The sequence below is a fragment of the Canis lupus genome, chromosome 9 (genome assembly GCF_048164855.1).
Source record: "Canis lupus baileyi chromosome 9, mCanLup2.hap1, whole genome shotgun sequence".
NCBI classification, from domain to species: domain Eukaryota; kingdom Metazoa; phylum Chordata; class Mammalia; order Carnivora; family Canidae; genus Canis; species Canis lupus.
The window spans coordinates 38,921,633-38,947,433 of record NC_132846.1 but is presented as its reverse complement, the minus strand read 5'-3'; the positions used below and the strand labels follow the sequence as shown (position 1 = coordinate 38,947,433).

Genomic DNA, 25,801 nt, shown 5'->3' with positions numbered 1-25,801 from the left:
TCTGGAAGCACAGGCACCTCTGTGTTTTCCTTGGTCAAATATCCATATTTCAGAAATAAATCTGCCATAGAATTTCAAATCCAGGTATTTTTTCTTTTTGTCCAAACCCCTTTCAGAAAAATATGATTTAGTAGCAATTTAGAAAACTGCTACTTTAAATTTCAGAGGATGGCAGGATTCAATAGTCAGGTGTGTTCCAGTCCGTCAAAGATACAGTTGATTAATTTTGGTTAATACTTCAGAGATGTATTTAATACCTCACCAAAATAAAATCAGACTAATGTGAGTGACCAGAGCTATGATAAAGACAAACTATAGCAATTCATACAGCAACACAAGTGGTTATTTTCAATGGAGAACAAGGCCTAAGTTATTCCTTTCTTGAGATCCAAAAAGACTACTGTTCTCTGAACTAAACATTTGAGATGACATCTTTAAAATATGGGACAGTGAAATCATCAAGATTTAGACAAATGGAAGGCGACCTGGGGAAAAACTCATGATGAAACTTAAATTACTATTTTATAAAATAAATTGATCATCTTATCCTATGACTTCAGCTTCTTCCTCAAGGATCAGCTTTGTCTCCATTTTCTCCATTCTCCTATCCTCCAGCTCCATGTGATCTCTCCTTTCTCTCTATGCCTGTACCACTCACCACAGTAGCATTTTCTTCAATATTTACTGTAAGTTGCTTTGCAGGGTTTTATGTATTCAATAGATACCCTGTCTTGAGACATTGGCTGTTAAGCTAGTTCCTAGAGACAGAAAAGTCTGTTATCCCATACCTTCAACTGCTCTTTGCTCTCTAGCACTCCAGTGACATTTGTTCATTCAAAAGTAATAATATTGCAGAATTCATTGATTTAATGCAGTGTGTGCTGTTTCTCTTTCTAGTAGTAGATAAAGCCTGATAGCCATTATGCACCGAGGGGAAAGTAGCAGGAAAAGAGGTATCTGATTTATTTTTTTTAATTCTGATAATTATTAGGATAGTTTTGAATGCAGGTTCAATAAGAATTTGTAAAGATTATACTTTTGATAAATTAGAAAATTCTTTGTGAAATGAAACATGAAAAATTTAGACTTGCCATTGGACTACTGTGAGCAAATACATCTTGACTGGTTAAAATTTGTCCAAAAATAGTCAAGGGAAATGGCAATATTTGGGATTCTTTAGGCAGCGCTTGAATTATTTCTTCACTAGAATTAGACATGTAATTTAGAATTAATCTTTAGCTGTTTTAGTGAAGGAAAGGGGGAAGTGTGGTCCAAACACATGGCTCCTTCACTCTTAAACAATTGGGAAGAAGAGGGCCATAGCATCCACCTAATTCAAAAATAAAAGTGATCCTGTTTACAACCATAGGCAAGGGGTATCTCTACTCTTCCCCAGGGAATGTTCTAACATCTCTCTTTGTAAGGACTAGAAAGTCAGCTTTGGGTTCAAGTGTATGGTCTTGTGCACATAAGTGTACTCATTATGCCTCTGTTCATACGTCTATAAAATGAGATTGACAGTAGCCAATAAATGTCCATGGAGTGCTTCTTAAGTTCCAGGCACTTTTCTAAATGCAGAATATCCAGGAGTAAATAAACCAGATACTTCCTTGTCCTCATGGAATTTGGGATTTAGTACTTACCTCACAGACTTGTTGGATTAAGTGCTTACAGAGTATCTCATATGAGGTTTTAGTGAATGTTAGCAGTGATGATGCCAGTGGTGATGGGGATGAAGATAGTGATGCGGACGCACTTCAGAAATGCCATGCCAGACTGTTGCCCAAGGTTCTCTTCCAAAATTCTAATGGGAAGGGACGATCAGGCTATAGCTGTCTGTCAGTCACTGGTGATGACAAAGTAAGAGAAACATTAACAAAGCACTTCAGTCTAATCTCTGTAGAAGTAGATTCCCTCTCTTGTAAACAAAATGTAATATGTAAGGAATTAAATACACAGCAGTAAAATATGCTGAAAAGTGCAGAAACAAACCTTTCTACACATACCCCGAATAATGTTGCGTTTTCTCAAAGGAGATGCCTACTTTCTTCTGTTAACACAAAACAATATCTATCTCTACCTCTTTCTAAATTCCCCACATTTAGCATAACTATTAGGGGTAAACTCCCAACTGTGGCCTCTAACATTTGATGAAATAATTTGGTTGATGATACATATTGAGAGAACAGGCAGGAGTTGGGATGTCAAGTCCAGTTTTGTCACTTTTCACTCAAGGATTGCATTTCTCTAACCTAGGTTAATGAGCAACATCCTTGCTCTGTTATTGTTGTGTGCGCTAAGATTAGCATTAGCCAATATAATTTGATATAAAACTTGCACTTTAACTATAGGTTCTAAACATCCTGAGTTGTATCTATCAAGTTTGACTGTCTGAGCAGTCAAACTGCTCTTCTGCAGTCTTTCTGCTCTTCATTGAAATACTTCTCCTAACTATGCCCCTGTGACCACAGAAACAGTTACTATGCAAATGTGTGTTTGCCTTAATGGGTGACACTCAGGGAAAGCAATGGGAAAGATGGGAAAAAAAACAAAAACAAAAAACAAAACAAAAAAAACCTTTCCTAGCTACATCTAGTATTAACCTAGTCGTTTTGTAAACCAAGGGCTAAGTTCATTCTTTTATTTAGAACCTGAAATTAAATTTGCATTGCACTTTTAGAAGTGAAAGGCAACTACATTTTCTTGCAAAAGATTGTTAATTTCACCTGCCTTTAACATTAGGACATCTCTGAAGGACTTATTTAAAAAGAAAACAAAAAACAATGCTATTTGCATCCATTCATCTGCTTGTGAAAGAACATAATAAAGAAAGGTCACTGGTATGTGAAGAAAGAGAAATATTGCTTGAACAGGCTCACTAGTCAGATCTGTTAAAGAAAAGGTGAGCTAATATCTTTCCTTTTCATAATATTCCCTACAAGAAAATGTTGCTCATGTTATTCGTGTTTGACATTTCATAGCAAAGGTAAAATTCGTTTTTAGTGAAAAATATTCCACAAGGTTATTAATTAAAAGAAAAGCAGGAAGAAAGATCTGTCATTTAAAAAAGAGCAACTCATGGATGGGAGAAAAAGTCTCCAGTCAAAAACGTCAATTTTTTTCTGAAGGCAACAATGTCACCCTCACCCTGTATCCTGAATGGCATCATCTGGACACGAGAGTAAACTTAGAATAGTAGTTCCTTGAGCTTATTGCTTGAATCTTTGATTATACCTTTTATTTTGGGTCCATTGTTCTCACCAAATTGTAAACTGCTTGAGGCCAAAGATTGTGAATAATCATATAGCACCTAGAGTAGTATTTTGTACTGTAATGTTCAAAAAATGTTTGGCAGGTGAGTGAATCAATATTTGAGTGCCTTCTATTTAATAAAGAACTGAATATAGTTATTATTACATGGATTTATAGTATATAAAATTTATAACATAAATAATATCTCTATAAAAATGTTAAAAAGGCTAGAATTGTTCAATTTGTTGAAGAGAAGTTAATGCTATAAAAAAATCTGTAACAGAGCAGGGTCATGAGAAAATTGTAACATATATTTTCCCTTTGGTGAGTTCATACTTTCCTCTTACCTCCTCGAACTTCTAATCTTTCCTGCATCCCCACTCCCTACAAATCTTATTCTCACACAGCTTTTTTGAGCTTAGAAATAGCCATTCTTTGGCCAAGTCTGACATCTATCTTTTGCGGCATTGTGAAGATACAAGGGATCCAAGATAGAATATCCTATGTTCCGCTCATATTTGGAATCAACTGAGAGAACAAAATATGACTATGATTACTAAGAAAGCTGATGTGAAGATATGGCTTTAGGGTTTTATCAAGTGGACTTTCTACATGTTAGTGCCAAATCAGGTGTGTTTACCATCTAGGCACTAATCTGGCTGGGAAACCAAAGCTCTTCCCTAATATGGAAGAACCTGCTCTGATACCCTCTTGCCTCAGTAGATGGGCCAAATGCTCCATCTCTACAGGAAAGACTTCTTAGAGGAGAGGAAATGGATAGGCTCAGCTTCTTTTTCCAACTTAGCTAACCAGAGAGATCACTCCTTTTCTGGGTAGAAGAAAGTATAAGACAAAGGAAAATGCTAGTAATATTAGCCTTGTAACAGTTACTTCATTTGGATACATAATGAGAAGAGAATAAAGTATTCTCCCCTAATGAGTACAAGTAGAATCATAGTACGTATGAATCATTTATAACATATAGGTATAGCAGACATATGCACAAAATATATAACATTTATATATTATGTACATGTATAAACATGTATATAAATGTACATTTATAAAATGTGTATAAAATTTTTAACAAATACATATAAATATATAAAAATACATATATGTATGTAACACACATATATTTCACAATATAATGTACATATTACATATTACATACATATATTTACACTTTAAAAGACTATTCAATCTCTACCAGTGGAATACCAGACAAAAAGATTTTGACCCAAAGGGTTGCAGGTAACATGGAGGAGATGCCTCATGGCCTTGAACATTTTGGAGGATGATTTAGATCAGACCATAGGGAAAAGTGAGGATTGTGAACTAAGTACACCAGAATCACTTGGATGCTTTATCAAGGTGCAGATTCTTGGGTCCCCCTTCAGATTCTGAACCACAGTTAGCAGTTATAGAGGGTAAGGATTCCCTGCAAATGGGTCATGTGGGCAGCAAGACTGGAAAGCCATTGACAGAGCAGCAATTGCCTGACCTTAAAATATGCAGGGGATTGTGATCAGTTTTTGTCATCACCTATTCCTCCCTAAAAGGAGAGAGAGAAAATGGCTCAGCTATAAGGTGAAATACTTAGATTATGAATGAAGCTGTCCTGACAATAAGGATAACCAGGGAAATGGCTCTTCTGTATGGAAATTGTGAATATTTCCAAGTGTGCAACATTTTCTATTTAGAGAGTCCCGGCACTTACATCCCATATGATCCATATGGGAAGCAGGGCTAATATTACCCAGCCAGTCTGTCTGATCTCATGGACCTCTGTGATGACTATCCTAGACCCCCACAATGTTCAACCCCCATTCAGCCTTTATTCCAAAGGTCTCTCTGGCCCCTTGCCTCTAACCAAAATCCCTCTTCCAAGGATTCTTTAAATAAAAATACATGTAATTAGTTCTCTAAATGTTTTAAATCATATATCATATAGGTTTTAAATTTATACCTGTTTACAGAGCTGATGAACTTGGTATTTTTGAACTTCCCATACAGTGTTAGGTATTCTAAGGAAATACTGCTTTTGTTGGAAAGTGAGACTCAACTTGACATAGATTTTAGGTTAAAGTTGCCTTTTCTAGGATGACAACCTTTTGTAGTGTGAAGACAGCACATTATTCTTTAGAAGTAGTGTGACTGCTGCTCTGTCTGGGACAACACAGGCCTGAAGATGGGGAGACAAATGACATTTTGAGACTTTCTACCTCATGAGCTTGTTATCTACATAGAAAAACTGAATAACCTGCCACTGATTTGCTTTACCACACAGGATAACTTTTGTGCATTAAAAGCCTGGAGATTTGACCTTTACTCTTGTGGGCAACTTCTCTAATGTCAGTATCCTATAGGGAAGCAAAGTAGTAAAGAACTCCCTCTCCTACACTCCAGGCAAAACAAAATGTAGAGGCAAAGACCAAACTGAAGAGGTCTGCTGATATGTTCTCAGAAGGACATATCCTTTACATTCTCTCTGGTTTCTCAGGGAGAAATGGTTTCCTGGTTTCTCCCACCTTCCTTCATTTTCTTTTTGTTACACCTTCTGCCCAACAGTCTTTTGGATTAGAGGTGTTCTGAAAGCTGTGTTTTACTTGAATTTTTTCTAAAATTCTGATTCTCAAGCTCCTGGTAATAAGCATATGGTGTAGAAAGAAAGTCCCTGATGTTTTAGACATTTTGAATCTGAGGAGGTTTTCTCAGAGGCCTTTGAAAGATTGCTTGGGTGAGTGATTGACCATGATTGCTGACCATAGCGTGAAGACCGGTGCCATTGTCAAGGAAAGTAAGGTTTCATTCAATTATTCTACTTGTTACTTCAGAATATATAAACTCATGTGGTTATACTTGCTTTCCCAAAGATATGGCCAAGAAATGAAAAGCTCTTTTTACCATTGTTTAATATCCCAGACCATCATAATAAATTCTTTCTCTATCTCTATGTGTATGTGTGTGTGTGTGTGTGTGTGTGTGTCTGTAGATATATGTTTTTACTTGATTTGTTGTCAGTAAGTCTACTTAGCAATATTCTAAGATTATCTGTGATAATATAGAAAAAAATATTGACTAGGAATTACAAAATCTATATTTTTAACCACAGTAACATTTCTTACTTTCTTCTTTCCTTGGGTGACCAACCACCTTAACCTCTTGTGCCTTAATTTGGTTATCTTTAAAACTAGAATAATTATAAGATCTGAAACTTCCATAACTCTTACAGTTTAGAAATGTACTGAAAATGCAATTTTTTATGTTACTTCTGGAAACAGATCATTGTCTCCATTTTATAAGTGAGAAAACCAAGTCCTACAGAAACAAAGAAACTTGCTAAGATCCCTCAATGTTAAGTGGCAAAGTAACAGTCCTAGAACCCAAACCCAAATCTTCAGAAAGTTGACTAATTTTTCATTTATGAATGTGTTTTCCAGAATTCAAGAAATTACTGTGAACAGTAAGTGAGGTAATAGCAGAAAGGTTTTTAAAAAAATCAATAGTTACACAAATGTAAATTAATATTTAATAAATTGTCTTCACCAAAGAAATCTTTCAATATTCTTTTCTCTTTAGTTCCTTGAGGTTAGAAGAGTTTAAAGTTTTTTAATATAAAAAAATTAATATGGAAACATATTTTTGGATGGCAGTTCAAGAACTTAATTATTGCTTTGTTGACTAGCCATTCCAAACCAGGACCAGGGCTAATTCTTGTCTTTTCTATGGGATAAAGTCCTAAGTACACATGGTGCTACACAACTAGCTTTCTCTTCCTGGATAAGAGGGCTTTCTTTCAAAACCTACCCATTCAGCAAATTTCTAGTGACTTCCACAGCTGTGCTCAGGAGAAACATTAGCCATTGTTAAACAAATACCTGTTATTGCTTACCTTGAAGCTACCAAGAATTGTCCATGTGAAGAAACAATTTCTTTGCAAATCGAGCCCTGCCATTCAAAGTTTCTGTCCTTGTGATTTTTGATAATGGCCTCATATTTGAACAACTCTATTTCCTTTGACTGCGATACCCGGTGCATATACCCTATTCTTCCAGTGGCAGTCTCTTAGGCTTTTCATTGTGTCTTACCTACTGTGGATGGCTGCTTAGCTCCTCATGATGCTCCCCAATATGTGAATTTCATGTATATCACATATACATGAAATATGCCCTCCAAATTTGGTGGAAATTATTCTGTTTTTGTGTGATGTGGTGGTAGATTGAAACAGATAATTTGATTTATATAAATTTAGAAAAATAAGACTGCAAGTTGGTAAGTTGTAAGTTCTAAGTTCAGTTTGGGTGGTCTGGCACTTGAGCTACCAGTATGGCTTCACAATGGAATACAGAACTTACTAAAGACAAAGAGATTGCTATAGATTGAATGTGTCCCCAGACCCCCAAAATTCATATGTTGAAATTCTAACCCTAAGATGAAGGTATGAGGAGGAAAGGCTTTTGGGAGGTAATTAGGTCATAAGACCAGAGCCCTAATGAATAGGATTAGTGCCTTTATAAAAGTAGGCCTGGGAAGGATCCCTTTGCCCTATATACCCTATGAGGCCACAGAGAAAAGCTGCCCTCTATGAAACAGAAAACAGCCCTTCACCAGACATGAATCTGCTGCATGTGTTTTGGTCTCCTTAGCCTACAGAATGGGAAAAAATAAATTTCTGCTATTGATAAGCCACTCAGTTTATGATATTTTGTTATAATAGTTCAAAAAGACTAACAGATCCACATCCAAAAAACAAATATGTGTTGAGTGACTACTATGTGACAAAAAGTTGCCATGGAATAAAAAATAATAATAAATGAAGTGAGAACCCTCTTTTTAGCAGCAATTTCATTCTGGGAATTAAACTGCCAAGATATAGGGTGGAATTGAATGCAACACATCCAGAGATTTGATTTTCTGTGGACACAGGCAACATACCAAATATAGGTGGTAAGGGGCCATGCCAGCCTCCAGCTGGACACCTGCAAGTAAAGGCAAGTTTGTGTTTTGAGACTGATTCCTAACTTTCACCTACCTTGATAGATGAAGCAGGAAATCTTGGAGGGCTGCAAGCAGTGTTTTTCCACTCAGGCTGCATGTTACAATCATTTCTGGAGCTTTGAAAAAAAGTCTGATGCTGAGCCTCACCCTACAGATTCTAATTTAAATTGGTTTGGAACAAGGCATAGGTATCCTTTTTTTTTTTTTTTTTTTTAATGTTCTCAGAGTGATTTTAATGTGCAGCCAAGATTGAAAACTAATTGTACTAGATTCGTGGTTCTAAACTGTGTGGAAGAGTCACCTGGGGTGGTGGCGGGTGGTGGGGAATAAGGGAGGTGGTTGGTTAAAATTTAGATTCATGAGACTGGCTTTCAAAGATTCTGATTTGGTCTGAAGTGGGACCCTGGAATCTACACTAAATGATTATAATTTGGATGCTTCATGTAAAACACTTTGAGAGGGGCACCTGGGTGGCTCAGTAGCTGAGTGTCTGCCTTTTGCTCAGGTCATGATCTCAGGGTTCTGGGATCAAGTTCCACATTAGGCTCCCCATGGGGAGCCCACTTTTCCTTCTGCTTATATCTCTGCCTCTCTCTATGTGTCTCTCATGAATAAATTAAAATCTTAAAAAAAAGAAAATACTTTGAGGAACACCACTTGTGAGCTTTAAATATTTGTAATCTCATTGGCTGTTTTGTGGGAACCAGACTAGAGATTTTAATTCACTAAAAATGAGTATCTAAACTCATCTTTCTCAGAGAGCTAAACTAATGTAGCAGTTTATTCCTTCTTATTTTTAAAAAATTTCTTGCCCTTCTTCCTCATCTATAAAATTAGATATTTGCTGTGCAAGAGCTTTTCACCTTTTTAAAAAAGATTTTTAAATATTTATTTATTCATGAGAGACTCAGAGAGAAAGAGAGGTGATACATAGGCAGAGGGGGAAGTAGGCTTCCCTCAAGGAGCCTGATGTGGGTGGGACTCACTCCAGACCCCAGGATCACACAGTGAGCCAAAGGCAGATGCTCAACCGCTGAGCCCCCAGGCATCTCATCATCACCTTTTCAACATAGGCTCAGTCTATGAAATCTTTAAGAGTTTCTACTTTCAGTTTTCATAAAAATTTAATTGAATTATTTTTATTCACTTTATTTAGGATTTTTGCTCAACTCATTTTTATGTTAACTTATTTCTATTAAAGCCTGATAATAAAACCTAAAAGAAATGAGGATCATTCATAAATCTCAAATTAGCTGAGTCATATACTATAAGGTACCTTGTACTGTTTTGCTGCTTATGACATTAGCTATTCTAAAACTTCTAAAATATGCTGTACACTCTTCATGCCACCAATTTCAAGATGTTAGTTTATTTAATCCTACCAAGACTTGGAAGAGGATATTACCATTCCATTTTATAATCCAGAAAACTGAGATCTGTAGAGGTTAAGATTAAGTCGAGCCCCAATGGAATTTACACCCCAATGGTCTCACTTCGAGGCTAGTGGTCTTTTCTTATACTAAATTTGTCCTTGGCTACAGAAAACTTTTGCAGAATTAGCAACTTACAGTGCTTTTCATCTAAACCACGAATGCTATTCTGTCTTTGCATAGATATTTATTAAAACACAATTACAGGGGCACCTGGGTGGCTCAGTGGTTGAGCATTTGCCTTTGGCTCAGGGCATGATCCTGGGGTCCTGCATCAGGTTCCCTGCATGGAGCCTGCTTCTCCCTCTGCCTATGTCTCTGCCTCTCTCTCTGTGTCTCTCAGGAATAAATGAATAAAATCTTAAAGAAAACCCAAACACACAATTGTAGAGACTGTTGTAAAATAGAAGCCAAAACCAAAACTGCCTAAAATTTTTAGCCAAAAGTTTCTTTCCCACATTCTCTTTCTCTGAAAATACATTTAAAAAAATCATTCTAAGTAAGCTGCAACTACCACCCATGTGGGTGCATCCTCTCCAGGCGTATGGTACCACTGGGTGAGGGGAAGGCATTAAAACTCAGATCCTACAAGATAGCAAAAGAGATGCCAGAGCTTTTACAATCTAAAATATGGATGTCAATCTTAATTTCAACTGAAAGTTGGCTTGGTATGTTCAGTTCGTTAAAAGAATTGAATCATGGTGTGCTAGCAGTTCACTATCTCCCAGCAGCCTATATTCCACTATCTACAGAGCCTGCATCACATTAGAAGGTCACTCCATCTGCATTATCCTGAGCTTTCCCTGAAAACTTTTTTTTCTATCCCAATCTAGCCTATTAGTAGAGCAGCTCCTTGTATTGTCAATCATCCTCTTCATCTGAAAATATAATACAGTCTTTTTTTTCCTCCTACATCTTAAGCACTAAGTATCCTAAAAAGTTCTTAAGGAATAGATGCAAACCACATCATCTATCAGGATATTTGTTTTGCTGGGAAAGCTCTATCATGAATCTTATTTACCTGACAGTCGATATAGTTATATAAGATTATAATGCCCTTAAAAATGTAACAGGGATGTCTTTTTACATGTATAAGCATTTTCCTTTTTTTTCATACTCAAAGAAATCAAGGCATATGTTTAAATGACTTCTACTTAAAAATAAGATGTATCTGGAAATGAGCAGATTAAATTTAGTTGAGTAAGTAAAGGAAGCCAGAAATGAGACTATTAACAGCTTCCCAGGAGTTCTTTGTTTACATTGCTGCACGGAGGGCTCATTGGTCTGTATTGCTGTAAAGAGACAAGGGGAAGGCTTTACATGTTAGTGGATATTAATTCCATTTTTAGTATTATCCAAAAGTGATTCCTTGACACTAAATAATCAGCTATGATGTAGAGTTGACTAAGCTTCATTTTCATCTCCATATTAAATATCTTTTATTTGATGCAGTTTGTCAAAATATATGAATAATGAGATAAGCTTAATAAAAATAAACAAAGGAAGAAAATCAGAATGAAATGCAAACCTAGGGATGTTATCCATTTGGGATTATATCTCTTTATTGTCCTGTTCTTCTCTGAACTAGAACAGGAAGTCTTTTTCAGAGTGGGGCTCAAGCAAGGGGGGCAAACCTGGGTGTCATGTTAGAAAGTCAGCACGGGGCAAAATGGGACAGGGTTTAGTGAGCAAGAGGAGCGCAACAGATGAAATAGTAGCCGGGCTCCCTGTATCTGACCAGCTAGGCAAGAAATACAATTGTATTATTGTTACTGAGTTTCTGAGATTAGATAAGACAAACACACATACACCCAAGGATGGACAATGGACAGATGGAAGATAATGCTAAGAACTGTGTGTTTCTATAGCAAAAGTACTCTCATAGTCCATAATGTCAATGGATGACATTGACACATTTTTATACTATGGCCACATGGTTGTTTAACAAATGTGTTGATATTGTTCTCCATTCTGTCACAGGGTAACTCCTGCTAGCTCTTTATTCTCCTGTTGGTTTAACCAGATCTAGCTTGTTTAAATGTTGATGTCTGGGAATGGAAAGCAGTTTAACTATTTATATGGCCTGTTCATCTGTTAAGAGAAAGGATTCTTGATGCTGCTGATTCAGATGTTAAAACATTCCCAACCCACCCCTCCAAAAAGGCCATCTTACTTTGCTAAAAGGTTTACATTTAATTATGTTCTATGTTTAGAGGCTGTTATAAAATACCATTAAACTGTTGTTGTAAATCAAAGATAATGTTCTGTTGGCAATCCCTGAGATATGAAGCAAACTTTTGCTTCAATTCTTCAAGCTACCTGCAGGTTTATATGACAAAGAGGAACACTCAAATCCCATGCCCTGGGTCTACAGGAACATAAATCTTTGTCCGGTTGTCATGTTCGTGAAGAACTTTCTCATATAAGCATTTTAAGTCTGCACAATAGTGCTGTGATTGCAGCTGCAAGACTTCGGGATTTATGGTTTCAATGGGTCATAGAACTCCCTATCAAAAGTTTTCTCTGTTAAGTTGGCAAATGTCGATGTTCAATAGATAGTATCTTAGATGTTCTCCAACACATTGACAATTTCTTGTTTTTCAAATGCTGTGTTATCTCACCACTGACCTCAAAACTTTCCCTCTAAGAACTCCTAAATGCCCTGGCACAAAAAGGGAAAAAAATCCACACCCAAATAGTCTCATTGTTTTGACTAGTGATTCTGAGCCTGAGGTCCAAAGGCAGGCTTTGAAGAATTCTGTTAAACTTTTAAAATAAGATTTAAGGGATCCCTGGGTGGCACAGCGGTTTGGCGCCTGCCTTTGGCCCGGGGCGCGATCCTGGAGACCCAGGATCGAATCCCACGTCAGGCTTCCGGTGCATGGAGCCTGCTTCTCCCTCTGCCTGTGTCTCTGCCTCTCTCTCTCTCTCTCTCTCTCTGTGTGTGACTACAATAAATAAATAAATAAATAAATAAATAAATAAATAAAAGATTTAAAATGTTCGTGTCTTAGGCAATGTGTACTATAGAGGGAGGTATTTAAAGTTTATTAGATTTCCCCCAAAATATGTAACCCTCAAAAAATTGAACACTTTTTCAGATTTAATTGATAAGAAATACCATGCACCACTTTCTTAGACTATGCGCCACAATATAATTTTGCCAGTGACATTATTAATTTCCACAGGTTAAAGATGACTCCTGAATAATCATGTTGCCCTTTAACCCTACTTACAGATAAAGTCATCACAAATCTGTCTAAATTCTTTTTGAAACTTTTGCTGCTCCTGGTCAAGTTACTTCCTCTACCTAGCATGCCCTAACATCCTCTTCACACTTCTCTTCCTACTGAAGTCCTTTATGACCTAACAAAATAGCAGTGTTTCTAAGAACTTTTTCAGATGCCCTCAGTCAATTTCCCTCTTTCACAATGTACATTTTGTTTGTGCATGCCTTTTATTGAAGAGCCTCTTATACTTTGATTTGTATTGAGGTTCTATATGGCTGTACATTCCTAAGTAGATTGCAAATTCTTATGAAGGAGAGAGAGACCCGGTTTTGTTTATCATTGCTCATTCCATTAGGCACAATGCTTGGCCCTCAATAGATGCTTAAGAAATGCTTCCTGTTTACCTGTTTGATGAATGTGAAGTTGATCCGAGACATCCTAAGTATGATCATGGGATCTGATAGGGAGATGGACACACACTATGCATTATTCATAGACTACTTAGTTGGCAGAAACATTATTAGCATGTATAAATCATAGTGGGCAAGGTAAGTTTAAGAAACCATAGTATATTTTTAAAATTTTCTCTTTCCTTTTTGAAATGAAGTGATACACTCTCAGTAAATAATGCTGACTCTCATTCACTTATAATGAGCTCTCTGTGGCATCAAGAAGGCTTGAATGCCCTGGGTATTTTGCTATATACTCAAATATGTTCAGTAACTCTTAGCAAGTAATAGCTAGTAGTAATGAGCATTGCGCTTCACAGTGCCCACTTTTTAAAAATCTTCAAGCAGTGCTGACAGGGATTCCTTTTACTTTTATTTTTTAGAATCTATTTTCAGGAAGTCTGACTTCTCAACAATTAAGAATGTCATCTTTTATTAATTACCTCTTAACACACAGAGTCACTTCCATTCTATAAAACTCTGAATAGATTTATTTTAATAATAGCTAATATTTATATAACACTGTAAAGATTATAGACATAATTTTATATGCATCATCCAAGTTGACTCTCAGAATAACACTGCGAGGTAGACAAAGGAGATTTTATCCTTTTCACAGGTGAATAAATAGACTCAGAAGCTCTTTATTGCAGGCCATTTACTCCAGGCCATTTACCCCTGGTAAGTGATTTGGGGAGGGGGGTAGAGGACCCGCGATTCTTTCTTCAGTGACATTCGGTATTCATTCTACCACTTTGTGCTATCTCTAAGGTACGTGATAATTTATTTATTCACTCAACAGATATACTTTATGCATTTTTTATGTGCCAGATTCTGTTGTTCTAGGCACTCGGCATACCTCAGTGAACAGATATCAAGTCTTTGTTAAGACTAAGTTCATGTTAGGAAAACAACAACAACAAAAATAAATACTGTCTACAGTATATTATTAGATGATGATGATTACTGTGGAGGAGAATCAAGCAGGGGAAGTTGGTGTAGCATTTACAGGCGGCTGCAATGCAATTGTATAGAGGATAGGCAGGCCTTCTCAACAAAGGAATGCTTAAGCACAGACCTGGAAGAGAGGGCTAGGCTTACGGATCTTTAGGGGGTACATGCAGAGGAAACAGCAAGTGGAAAGGCCCCCAAATAAGGGTTTTCTTAGTGTGTTTGAGGGAAGAAAGGAGGCCAGTGGGGCTGGGCTGTGGTAAGCAAAGGAGAAAATAGTGGGAGATAAGGTCAAAAGATGAAGAGTCATGGAGTCCACTGCAGGGACTTTGGTTTCTTTTATGAATATAATGGGAAGACATTGAAGGATTTTGACTAGTGGAGGAATATGAAAAGATGTGTATTTTAAAGGCTTCACTCTTGTTTCCATTTTGTATATTGAGAATAGATTCCTGGGGTTGTTGAGGGCAGGGTAGAGAGGGAGAAGAGAAGAAGAGACCAGTGAGGAGGCTATTGCAAGGACCCAAGCACTGGTGGCTGCCCTGCTTTGCAAAGGCACAGTTCTGGAGGCCCAAACCCTGAAATCAAGGTGTCAGTAGGGCTGTACAGTGTCTTGCCTCTTCTAGCTTCTGGTGTTGGCCATCAATCACTGGTGTTCCTCGGCTTACAGATGCATCACTCCAGGCAAATGGCCATCTCCTCCCTGCGTGTCTTCACAACTTTCCACTGTGTATGTCTTTCTCTGTCTAAATTTCACTTGTGTATGAGGACATCAGTCATACTGGATTAGGATCAGTCCTAAAGACCTCATTTTAACTTGATTACCTCTGTAAAGACTCTATTTCAAAATGAAGTCACATTCTGAGGTACTAGGGCTTAGTGCTTCAGCATATCTTTTTGATAGACATAATTCAACCTGTAACAGTGGCTTAGAGTAGAATGGTATGAGTAGAAATAATGAACAACAGTATTTACTGACTATGTGTGTGTGTGTGTGTGTGTGTGTGGTGTGTGTGTATTTACAATATATACTATAGCACAGTGACTATTACAAGTGCTTATTAGTAGCTCTGATTATTTTGTTGTTAAAATTATTATCATGGTCAGATGATCACAGTACCAACAATATTTGTTTGAATCACAACAAGTCCATGTTTCCTTAGGTAATGTGTGAAAAAATGGTATCAGTAAAATTGAGAGACCTCAGGCATCAAATCTCTCTCCCCATTTTAAGGGTTTCTAGGGTAACCCCTATGGTCCTGAGTAGTCCTGCCTCACTATTCTTCACTGCCTGCTTTGCCCTATAAGTCGGGTCACTATCACTCCTGTGCCCACCCAAATCACTTCCTGATTATAACTGCAGCTCCATCATTCCTGTCACCTCTTTATGTCACCAACATTGATTTGATTATACCAAATCTTTTTGGTACCTCAGTCTTTGTACTATAAAATCATTCTCTCACTTTCAAGATTGGGCATCATTAATCTTTATTTCCTGCAAGACCCCTAATAGGATCTCAGATCTAGGGATTGGATATCAACTCCAACACATGTTGGCAAGCTATCTTCCTCAGTGTTAAGGCATATAAATCCAGCCTGGTCTGCTCCAAGGACTTGTATGCATTTGTCTTGATTTCAAGTGAGCACATTGTATATGCTGGCATATTGCTGCAGCATACAATATATCAGTTTATGGCTTGGAAAGCTGTAATGTATCAGAATACTAATTTTTTATGGATATTCAAACACTTTAATGTTTATTTTCTAAGTAATGACACAGAGATTAAGGAGTAACAAGAAGTTTGTTATTATTAATAGTTACTTTTAATTTATAAAAATTGCTGTTAAATATTTGCTTTAATTCAGCAAACTGTGCTTTGTAATTGTAAGAAGATGACCAGGTCCTCTTCCCCGCCTCAGAGCACTTTAGGTTTAATGAGGTAGAGAGAGATGCTAACAGATAATTTTAATCTACTTTAAATTCTTTGAGAGATTTGAAGGTATTCTGGGAGCCTAAATGTGGATCCTCTGAAGCAGAAGGACAAGTGGGAAAGGCATAATGCCAGCAGACAAGGGGGAGGTGGGGTAATAGAGGCAAGGAGACAGACTTCCTGGGAAAGAGTGGTACCAGGCTAAAACTAAAGACACAATCAAACAACATAGTCAAGAGCATTTTGGCAAGAAAGACTGAGTTCAGAAGCCATGGAGGCATAGCATATTATGATTGAACTAGACCCTATAAACAGTTTGGTATCAATGAAACATAAAGCACAAAGCATGATAGTTTCAGCTGCTGAGACTGAGGATATAGGTAAGGGACAGGGCAGGAAGAAAGCACCTATGTGTCTTGAAAGAGCTCAAACTAGAGCTCTTTAAGGATATTAAACAGTGGAATGACATGGTCATATTTTCACTTTAGAAATTTCTCTTCAGTGCAAATATGAATGATAATTTTCAAAGAATCATGACTAGAAGCTGATATGGTAGGGGGTGGGGAAGAGAAAGACCAGGATGGAGCTATTATCCTAGAAGAAAACAGAAGGAGCAACAGTTCTGAGGCATAGTAATATAATGATTTGAGTATTGGCTGTGCTGAGTTTGAAGTGTCATCAGAATATGCAGATAGTTGTGTCAACATGCAGATAGCTAGATTTGGACAGTGTTGGGTATGCTTAATGTCTTGAGAGTGGAGGACTTCACTTAGGAAAAGCATATTAATATGAAAGGAACATTGGGCCAAGGACTGAACTATGGGGAGCACCAGTGTTTGAAGAGTTAATAGTAAGAAAAGTCCATTAGTGAGATATAAAGGGAGAACAATGAGGGTATCATGCATGCTAGGGAAGAATGGAGTGGCCAACAGTATAAAATATAGAAAAAAAATGTACAGTATAGACTGACCACTGCATTTGTATATGTGGGGATCGATAATAGTGGCCAGACAGAAACAAGATAGTTTCAGTGCAGGGATAGTGAGACAAAAGCTAAGTTGTGTGGGTTGGTTACTGAATAAGAAATATGTAAGTTATATTATATTATATTATATTATATTATACTATACTATATTATATGCTATTCTTTCAAGAAAATTGTATCAGCCTGGGACCCAGCAGGAGACAAAGGGCAGACTCTTACTGGATAATTTAAGGAGGCTAAATAGAAGGCTTATATATAAAGTGGACAACTGTTACAATTTCTTTATATAAGAAATAGTGCTACCCATGGGCTAGTTATAGCACACCATTACCATCCATTGGCCAAAAGAGATAAGATGAAGAAGAGGGTAAGGAGGCAAAGGGGGGAGAGAGACAGACAGACTGTATCAAGAAACCTGCCTGACAGGAGCTGTGACCTGGAATTAAGGAATTAAGCCAGCCCATGGTGGCACCTCAAGGAGCTAGAATAAAAAGACCCTGATTCTTCAGTCTCCTTCCTTTGTTATATGCCCTTCTAATGCTGCTCATTGACCACACCAACTAGAAGCAAGGCAGCAAGTAAGCCCATTGATGTAGTCATAGGCCAACATCCAGGTCAGGTAGAGAAGAGTGGGCGTAGGTCTAGAAGGGTAAATAGGGTAGTCCAAAATTAGTTTGAGTAGAGCAGCAAGAAGATAAAATATTAGTTCAAGTGGCTATGAAGTAAAAGAAAGAGGGTGAGTTTTGTGAAGTTTTTTCCCTCCCGCACCAGTATGGGAGAGATGAGCTAAAAGCTGAGGTAAAAAGTCAGTAGATAAGAAGTCAAAGCTATTGGAGAATATAATTGATGGAGAAAAGTCCTGCAGGATTCAGGTGACTGATAAAGTGAAGGGGTTGGCTTTAAACAGAAGGAAAAACATTTCATCTTCTCAGACTGGAAAGGAGAAGCATAGTTGTTTTGAATCTGTAGGTGATGAGGGGCCCAGAAGGGAAAGTCAAGAAATTGAGAGATCTGATCACTTTGTCTCAATTTTCCTAATAAAGAAGGCATGATCATCTGCTTAGGGTGGGAGGGTTGGAATGTGGGTGAATTGTGAGGAGAGTTATATTTCTCTGAAATGGTCACTGGGACCGGGGCAGGGCAGGAAAAAGGAGGAATTGACCAAGACAAGAAATGTCCACTGAAATCCCAGTTGATGTTGGAGATCCCGAGCTATCACTCATGACTGAGGGATTTTTTTCATTTAGTTATGGATGCACAGCAGCCTCAAGAGGATCATTTTATTTTCCTCCCCTTCTTTTGGGTGCTCTTTTTAAAAAAAGTATATTTGCAACATACTTCAACCCATAATAACAGTGGCTTTCTTAGAATTATTTAATAAAGTTTAGTTAAAATTTCTAAAGTATTATAATTAGCATTTTCATGCTCGGTACAACACATTTTTCCTGAAGGTTAAAGCAAGTGTCACATAGGCAGATAAATAGTTGAGATTTAAATTTCAGTAAAAAACTGTACCACATTTATATACTTATATTTCATGTGGAAACCATCTATTTGCTAAATCCACATAGCTCATAACAAGTTAATATTATGTTTCAAAAGGAAGAGAATGAATTGGATTATTGCAATGACATTTTCTTTTCATTTCTTTTGTTTTTTTTCCCATCAGTATGATTAGTGTTTTTTAAATGGCCAATTATATTTTCAGAGTTCTAAAAATTGTATTTTTTACAAATAAATTCGATGGAAAAATGATATTGTTAGAAAAGAGTGTCACATGCTATAGCTACTACCTACCCCTCCCCCCAATCTATACTGATTGTTTGTAACATAGTGAACTATGTTATTTATATTTATATTTATATTTATTTTTATTTTTATATTTATATTTATAAATATGTTACTGAAGTACCACCCAATTGGAACTGTGACTTCGCAGCTTTACTCTACCAGCTTTTGACATGTGTGTCCTTGTGTGGGGGGGATGAAGTCTGCCTCCAGGTAAAGACAGATTTTAATTTACATAATGTCATAATGTTCTCCGAGTAAAAATGAAGATTTCTGTGAGTCTATTATGTTCTCAGATTCGTTTAACAAATAAACACTCACATATTGTTCTTGATTAGGTGTGGAAACAGGTTTCTTGATTCTATTAATATTAAAAAAGAAATAACAATGTGGAGAAATTTCTTTCCATACAGTGAAGAATAACAAAAGGAAAATAAAGAGATGGGATGTGTCATGTAAATTGATTACTATTCCACTGATTATACTAATTGATCCATGGTGGACGTTACTGCTATAAAGTTATTGATTTTGCCTCTCTTGCACCATTTTTTCCATAACCATTAAAGGCGCTAGGATGATTCTACAGGAATCACTAATTCTAAGGCAGTGCTTGAAATTAAATTACTGTACTCTAGCAGCTATTTTATTTTGGCTTTAGTAAAATAAGGATCAGACAAAAATACTTTATCCGTGTTTCTTGTTCTTGCATATGATCCATTAAATCCAAAAAGTATATTTTCATTTCATACTATAAACGTAAATGCTAAGAATAACTATGTATTCTTGCAAAGTCTGAAAAGAAAGAATAAAGACTTGGTTTGCATGTAAAGTGCAGATTATTTTAACTTACTCTTTGACTTCAATTCAATAAAATGATTTTTATTAGGGAAAGAGTAGAAATAATGGCTGCTGTCATGGAACTCATAGTCTTGAGGAAGAACAGAAAATTTAAAGGTAAATTAAAAATTACCTTTCTAAATTAACCTTCCATCTCTTAGTCCAAGGGATCTTTGACTCTAAGAATATAGAATAATTCCAGGTTCTTTAAATCCACCATGATCTTAGTCTTCTGCACGTCTCTACCACCTGTGTCTCTCTGCTCACAATTCCTTCCAGGCTTTATTTCTTTGGTCAATTCCTACTCATGATTTAAGATCCTGCTCAAAGTTTTGTGAAGTTTTCGTAAATCTCCACACCATGCAACGTTTGTGGCTTCATGCAATGAACTATCATTAGTCATTTCTTCCTCTCAAGATTCATCCTATTTATCCTACATCTTCTAGAGCTACAGCTCTTTTATCTGATGTGATATGACCAGAAATATTAATAGCTAACACTGATCAAGAAAATTCATATGGTAAGCTAGGCATTCTTCAAAGTTCTTTAGATACAGCAATGTATTTATTGCCAACAACAACCATATAAGGAGAGTACTATTACTATCCCCCTTTACAAATAAAATAAAAGAGGCACAAAAAGGTTAAATAACTTGTCTAGAATCACATAGCTAATGAATATAGGACCACAATTTAAACCTAGTGAATATGGCACTTATACTTTTACTAAAGCATTGCATATAGCTAAGTAATTAGTAGTTTAATAAAAACTTTTTGTTAGATATTTTAACTTAAAGCCTTAACAAAATATACCTTCAATTACCAATGTTTTGAAACACTATTTATCTTTGTTATGTTGAGGCACCTGGGTGGCTCAGTGGTTGAGCACCTGCCTTTGGCTCAGGTCCTGATCCCAAGGTCCTGAGATTGAGTTCTGCATCAAGCTTCCCCTGCAGGGAGCCTGCTTCTCCCTCTGCCTAAGCCTCTCTCTCTGTATCTCTCATGAATAAATAAATATAATCTTTAAAAAAGTCTTTGTTATATAAACCATACGATAATGCAGGCTCTGAGATTTTCACTTTTGGTTTCTTTAAGTGAAGCAAGAGACTCTACTGATAAACATATATATAACTGACTATTAATGAGCATACAATTCAACTGATGGATGTAAAGGTTTATAGGTTGGCCAGCCTAGGGCATCTCCTGTGCTGTGGGTATCAGTCAATGTGTTTTACAGAGAATGGAAAGTGATGGGTAAACTAGTCCTGTTGATTAAGTGGAGGTAAATTAAAGAACTCTTAGTTGTTGAGTTTTTAAAAAATATTTTATTTAAATTCAGTTTGCCAACCTATAGTATAACACCTAGTGCTCATCCCATCAAGTGCCCTCCTTAGTGCCCATCGCCCAGTTACTCCACCCCCCCATCCACCTCCCCTTTTGCAACCTTTTGTTTGTTTCCCAGAGTTAGGAGTCTTTCATGGTTTGTCTTCCTTTGTAATTTTTCCCATTGTGTGCATTCCTCGGCCTCTGCATTTACATATTGTGTTGAAATTACCTGTTTACATACCCTTGTTTTTTTTTGTGGAACAGTAATGAGCAAGCTTATTTTATTACCATTATATCCTCAGCACCTACTAGCCTGTCCTGCATGTAATAAAGGCTCCTAAAAACCTTTGATGAATTATAATAGACCAAATTGTCTCACTGCATTGTTGTAACATGCTAACGAGAGGGTCTGTTCCTAACATACTGAGAATCCTTGGGGATGGGACAAGCTCTTATTTATTATGTAAATATAAAATTTCAACTGAAATATAACTCATTTGGGATCCCTGGGTGGCGCAGCGGTTTGGCGCCTGCCTTTGGCCCAGGGCGCGATCCTGGAGACCCGGGATCGAATCCCACGTCAGGCTCCCGGTGCATGGAGCCTGCTTCTCCCTCTGCCTGTGTCTCTGCCTCTCTCTCTCTCTCTCTGTGTGACTATCATAAATAAATAAAAAATTAAAAAAAAAAAAGAAATATAACTCATTTATAGAAAAGTGTATAAACCATTAGATTACTGCTTGATGAATTTTTACAAACTGAATACATCCCTGTAACCAGCACCTAGCCAGAGGAACAGAATAGGAACCATGTCAGAAGCCCATTTCCTACTCCACTGATTTACAACATCCCCCTCCCAAGATTTAACTGCTGTTCTGACTTTCAATAGATTAGGTTTACTTCTTTTGGGGGATATTTATTATTTATTTATGTATTTTTAATGAGCTCTGTGCCCAATGTGGGGCTCAAAATCATGAACCTGAGATCAAGAGTTGCATGCTCTACTGACAGAGTTAGCCAGAGGCCCCTCTTTTTTTTTTTTTTTTGATTTTTAGAATTATATAAATGAAATTATACGATACGTACTCATTTGCATCTGGCTTCTTTCACTTACTGTTATTTTGTAGGGGTCATTCATGTTGTCCATAGTTGGGGCTCATTAACATTCATTGTAGAGTTTTCTACTGAGTGAATATACTTTAACTTATCCATTCTGCTCTTGATACACATTTGAGTTTCCAGTTAGGGCCATTATGGTTGGTCTGGCTACCAACATCCTTATACATGTCTTTTATTTATGCTTATACAATTTTTTTTTTTGTAGGGAATGTATACCTAGGAGTAAAATTTCTGAGTTCAGAGTATGTTTATCTTAATCTTTAGTAGATACTCATCAAACAGTTTTCCAAATGGTTGTATTAATTTGTATACCCACCAGCAGTTTAGGAGAATTCAATTTTGCTACATTCTCATTAACACTTGTTCTTTTTCTTTTTAGCCATTCTGGTGAGTATGTAAGGGTAATACATTATGGTTTTAAATTGCACTCCCTTAATGTCTAATTAAGATGAGCACTATTCCATACATTTAATAGCCATTAATATAATTTTTTTGTAAAATGCTAGTTTTTCTATTAGAGTTGTCTGTTCTTAATGATTTGTAACAATTGGAATAGAATAGAGATGGTCTAAAGATGCAGGACAAAGTCACTTGCATGTCTAATTTTGCTTGTATGAAAAGTTGAAAGATCTAAGTGGTGAATGAAAGAAGAGAGATTTCCGCACCAGAATCTGGTTATTTTACAAACAGCAAATACTTAGAGACTGTATTCTCAGTTCATCTAGGTGAACACGCGCTATACTTATCCCACTCATTAGATTCAACATAAGTAATTGATGTTTATTTTACATGGAATGGCTGTATCATTCTGGTAAAATAGAGAACCATTTACTTTAAATAGATCTTTGAGCACACTTGATGTTAAGAGGGGCTAAATGGCTTGGCCAAGTTTATACAGGTAGTCATTGTCAGAGATAGTATCTACACCCTTGTCTTCTGACTCCTAAGAGATGTTTTAAAAAATTTTTCTTGCCACACAGTTCTGATTTAGAAACAAGAGATACACCATAGAAGAAATGGAAAATGGACCTAGAAACCAGGAAAAGTGAGTTCTGAGTCCACCTGTCAATGGCTGGTTGTATATCTAAGTGCCTAATCTTTTTGACTTCTCTGAGTTTCAGTTTTCCGATTGCCCCAAATGAAGAAATACCAAAGAATTATTACATTTCAAGTAGATTTGATTACAGCTGTAAAGATCAAAACAGTAATATATCATCTAGACTAGATATACATTTCTAAATATTTCTAGAAGATAATACTCCAGTAAAGAAAATTGTTTACCTACCTAGTCTATATTTCCCAACAGTGAAGAACTTTTGTGTGTGATATTAAGAGCTGCATTATTGTTTCAGATATCAAATGCAAAAATGAACACACTTAGATAAATGAGCATACTTAGATAAATATACTAGAATTGGTTTTCCTAACAAAGCTGCAGAAATTTTCTTTCATTATGAACACATATCTTTGAAGGTATTACAACTAACTGCCCTACCTCAGTAATTATTCTGTCTGAGAGACAGCAATTATCTTACAAGGCAAAAGCTAAAGCCACATATTAGATGTGTTCCTAGGGACAAAGGAATAGTATCAAATGAGATCTAGTAGGGTAATACAGTTGAAAGTGCATTATAAACTGTGAAACAAAATTATAAATAGCATCGGGAATATCAGCATGTAATAGTAGAGAGAACACAGGAGTTGGCAATAGGAAATAGATTTCAGTCCCAGCTTGGTCATTTACTAGCTAAGTGAGCTTAGGCAAGTCACATAACTTCTCTGACCCTCATCTGTTGAATAGGGATAGTAATAATTGTCCTGCTTGATTTATAAAGTTTCTTCAGGGAGAAATTAGGTAACATAAGCTGAAGTGCATCATCAAATGTATTGCATTTGCCAAATGTTAAATAATGTTATTTTCTACTTACATGCTGAAGGCTCTTGTACCATATTCATATGTAAACATCCCCTTCCGTGTGTTCAACTGCCAGCCTAGAGTCATGCCTTTGGTCATCCACCATCATTAAAGTGATTCAACCTCCTTTATCATATGATTGCTTTCTCCCCAGGCCTTGATGTTTTAGACCCTCTGCATCTCTCTGAAATCTAGGTCAAGAATTCTCAAGTCACTGTAGCCTACTCTTTGAGTCCACTGGACTTGGGTTGGAAACCTTGCTTTGTCATTCATTAGCTATGTAGACTTGGGAGGATCTTTAAATCGCTGTAAGCCTCAGTTTTTTCAGTTTTAAAATGGATTATTGTGAAAATTAAATAAGCACATAATCCATGAAAAATAGTACAATTCACCTAATCCTGGTATTTTTATTGCAAAGATTCTGAAATGATAACATTGGGAAACAATTGCTTCTGTGACCAGAATAAATATATTCTCAAAGACAGTGTGATCTAATGATTCATTTAAGACTTAGGCAATACAGAGATGCCTGGGTGGCTCAAAGTCAGGTTCAACATCTGACTTTGGCTGAGGTCATGATCTCAGTGTCCTGGGATCAAGGCACATGTCAGGCTCCTACCCAGCAGGGAGTCTGCTTGTCTCTCTTCCTCTGCCCCTCTCTCTGCTTGCACATGTGTGTGCTTTCTCTCTCTCTCTCTCTCTCTCTCTCTCTCAAATAAATAGTCTTAAAAAGACTCAGGCAACACAGAGGGCTGAGCAAAGCATAATGATGATGATTTTTCTTTATCAGTTTTGTTCCTTTGAGCTTGAGTGTGCTAAAAATTCTATGGTAAGAACTTAGAAATAAAACAATTTTATTCTTCTGAGTGCTAACAAATAGATGGTAGTTGCAATGCTACTTGGACATTAATTTAAATTGATATGAGTAGTAGGGCTCTTGCCACTGCTTACTCCAAAATATGTGGCATTGACTTAGGAGTGGAAATAGGTAAGGAAATTGGTATTTGAGACTTGGAAAGATGAAGACAAATATTTTTCAGTGACAGAACATTTGGTAAAGTTGCTACTTGTGGTTGCCTTTCAGTGTTGTAGCTCTTTTGGAAGAGATTGGAAAACAACATTAACAGTTGAGTGGGGATTGTGACTGGTTACTTTTAGTAAGACAGGAGAAGAAAGAGGTGATCCCAGACAAAGGTTGGCTGGCTTATAAGCAACTATGGAAAGGAATTGAGAATGGGAAGAAGTAGAAATAAGATTCAAAAGTCATTTACAAAAAGGTCCATTAAAACTCAATTTTATAGCAAAGATCAGATAATGGATGTGACATCTTACAAAGCTTGATGCGTTCAGTGTAGCGGCCATTATGGCCAGGGTCGGCAAGGGGAGAAAGAGAGAGAGAGAGAGAGAGAGAGAGGACCAAGAAAGCAAAGCATTAGATCAGGCTTGAGAATTATACTTCAGAAATAACTTTTTATGAGACTGCAGGCACATGGAATTGACTGTAAACAGGCCAGAAAATTATTAAAATTTTTGGAAGATGTATATTGCCAAAGAAACCACAAGCATGGTCTTAAAAAAAATCTTACTACGT

The 25,801-nt window shown here is 36.7% G+C and overlaps 1 protein-coding gene and 1 long non-coding RNA gene across 2 annotated transcripts in view; one reads left to right on the top strand and one right to left on the bottom strand.

The window, feature by feature from the left end:
• Positions 1–24,797, bottom strand: part of LOC140640072 (uncharacterized) — a 60,930-nt gene extending 36,133 nt beyond the window's left edge. The window contains exons 1-3 of the long non-coding RNA XR_012036730.1: positions 22,291–24,797; positions 5,222–5,437; positions 1,644–1,846 (exon numbers count right to left, since the gene is read on the bottom strand). This is a non-coding gene — a long non-coding RNA (uncharacterized lncRNA). The remainder of the gene's footprint in view (positions 1–1,643; positions 1,847–5,221; positions 5,438–22,290) is intronic.
• The window catches only part of KCNH5 (potassium voltage-gated channel subfamily H member 5), a 278,213-nt gene that overhangs the window by 228,067 nt on the left and 24,345 nt on the right, over positions 1–25,801 (top strand). The window lies entirely within an intron of this gene.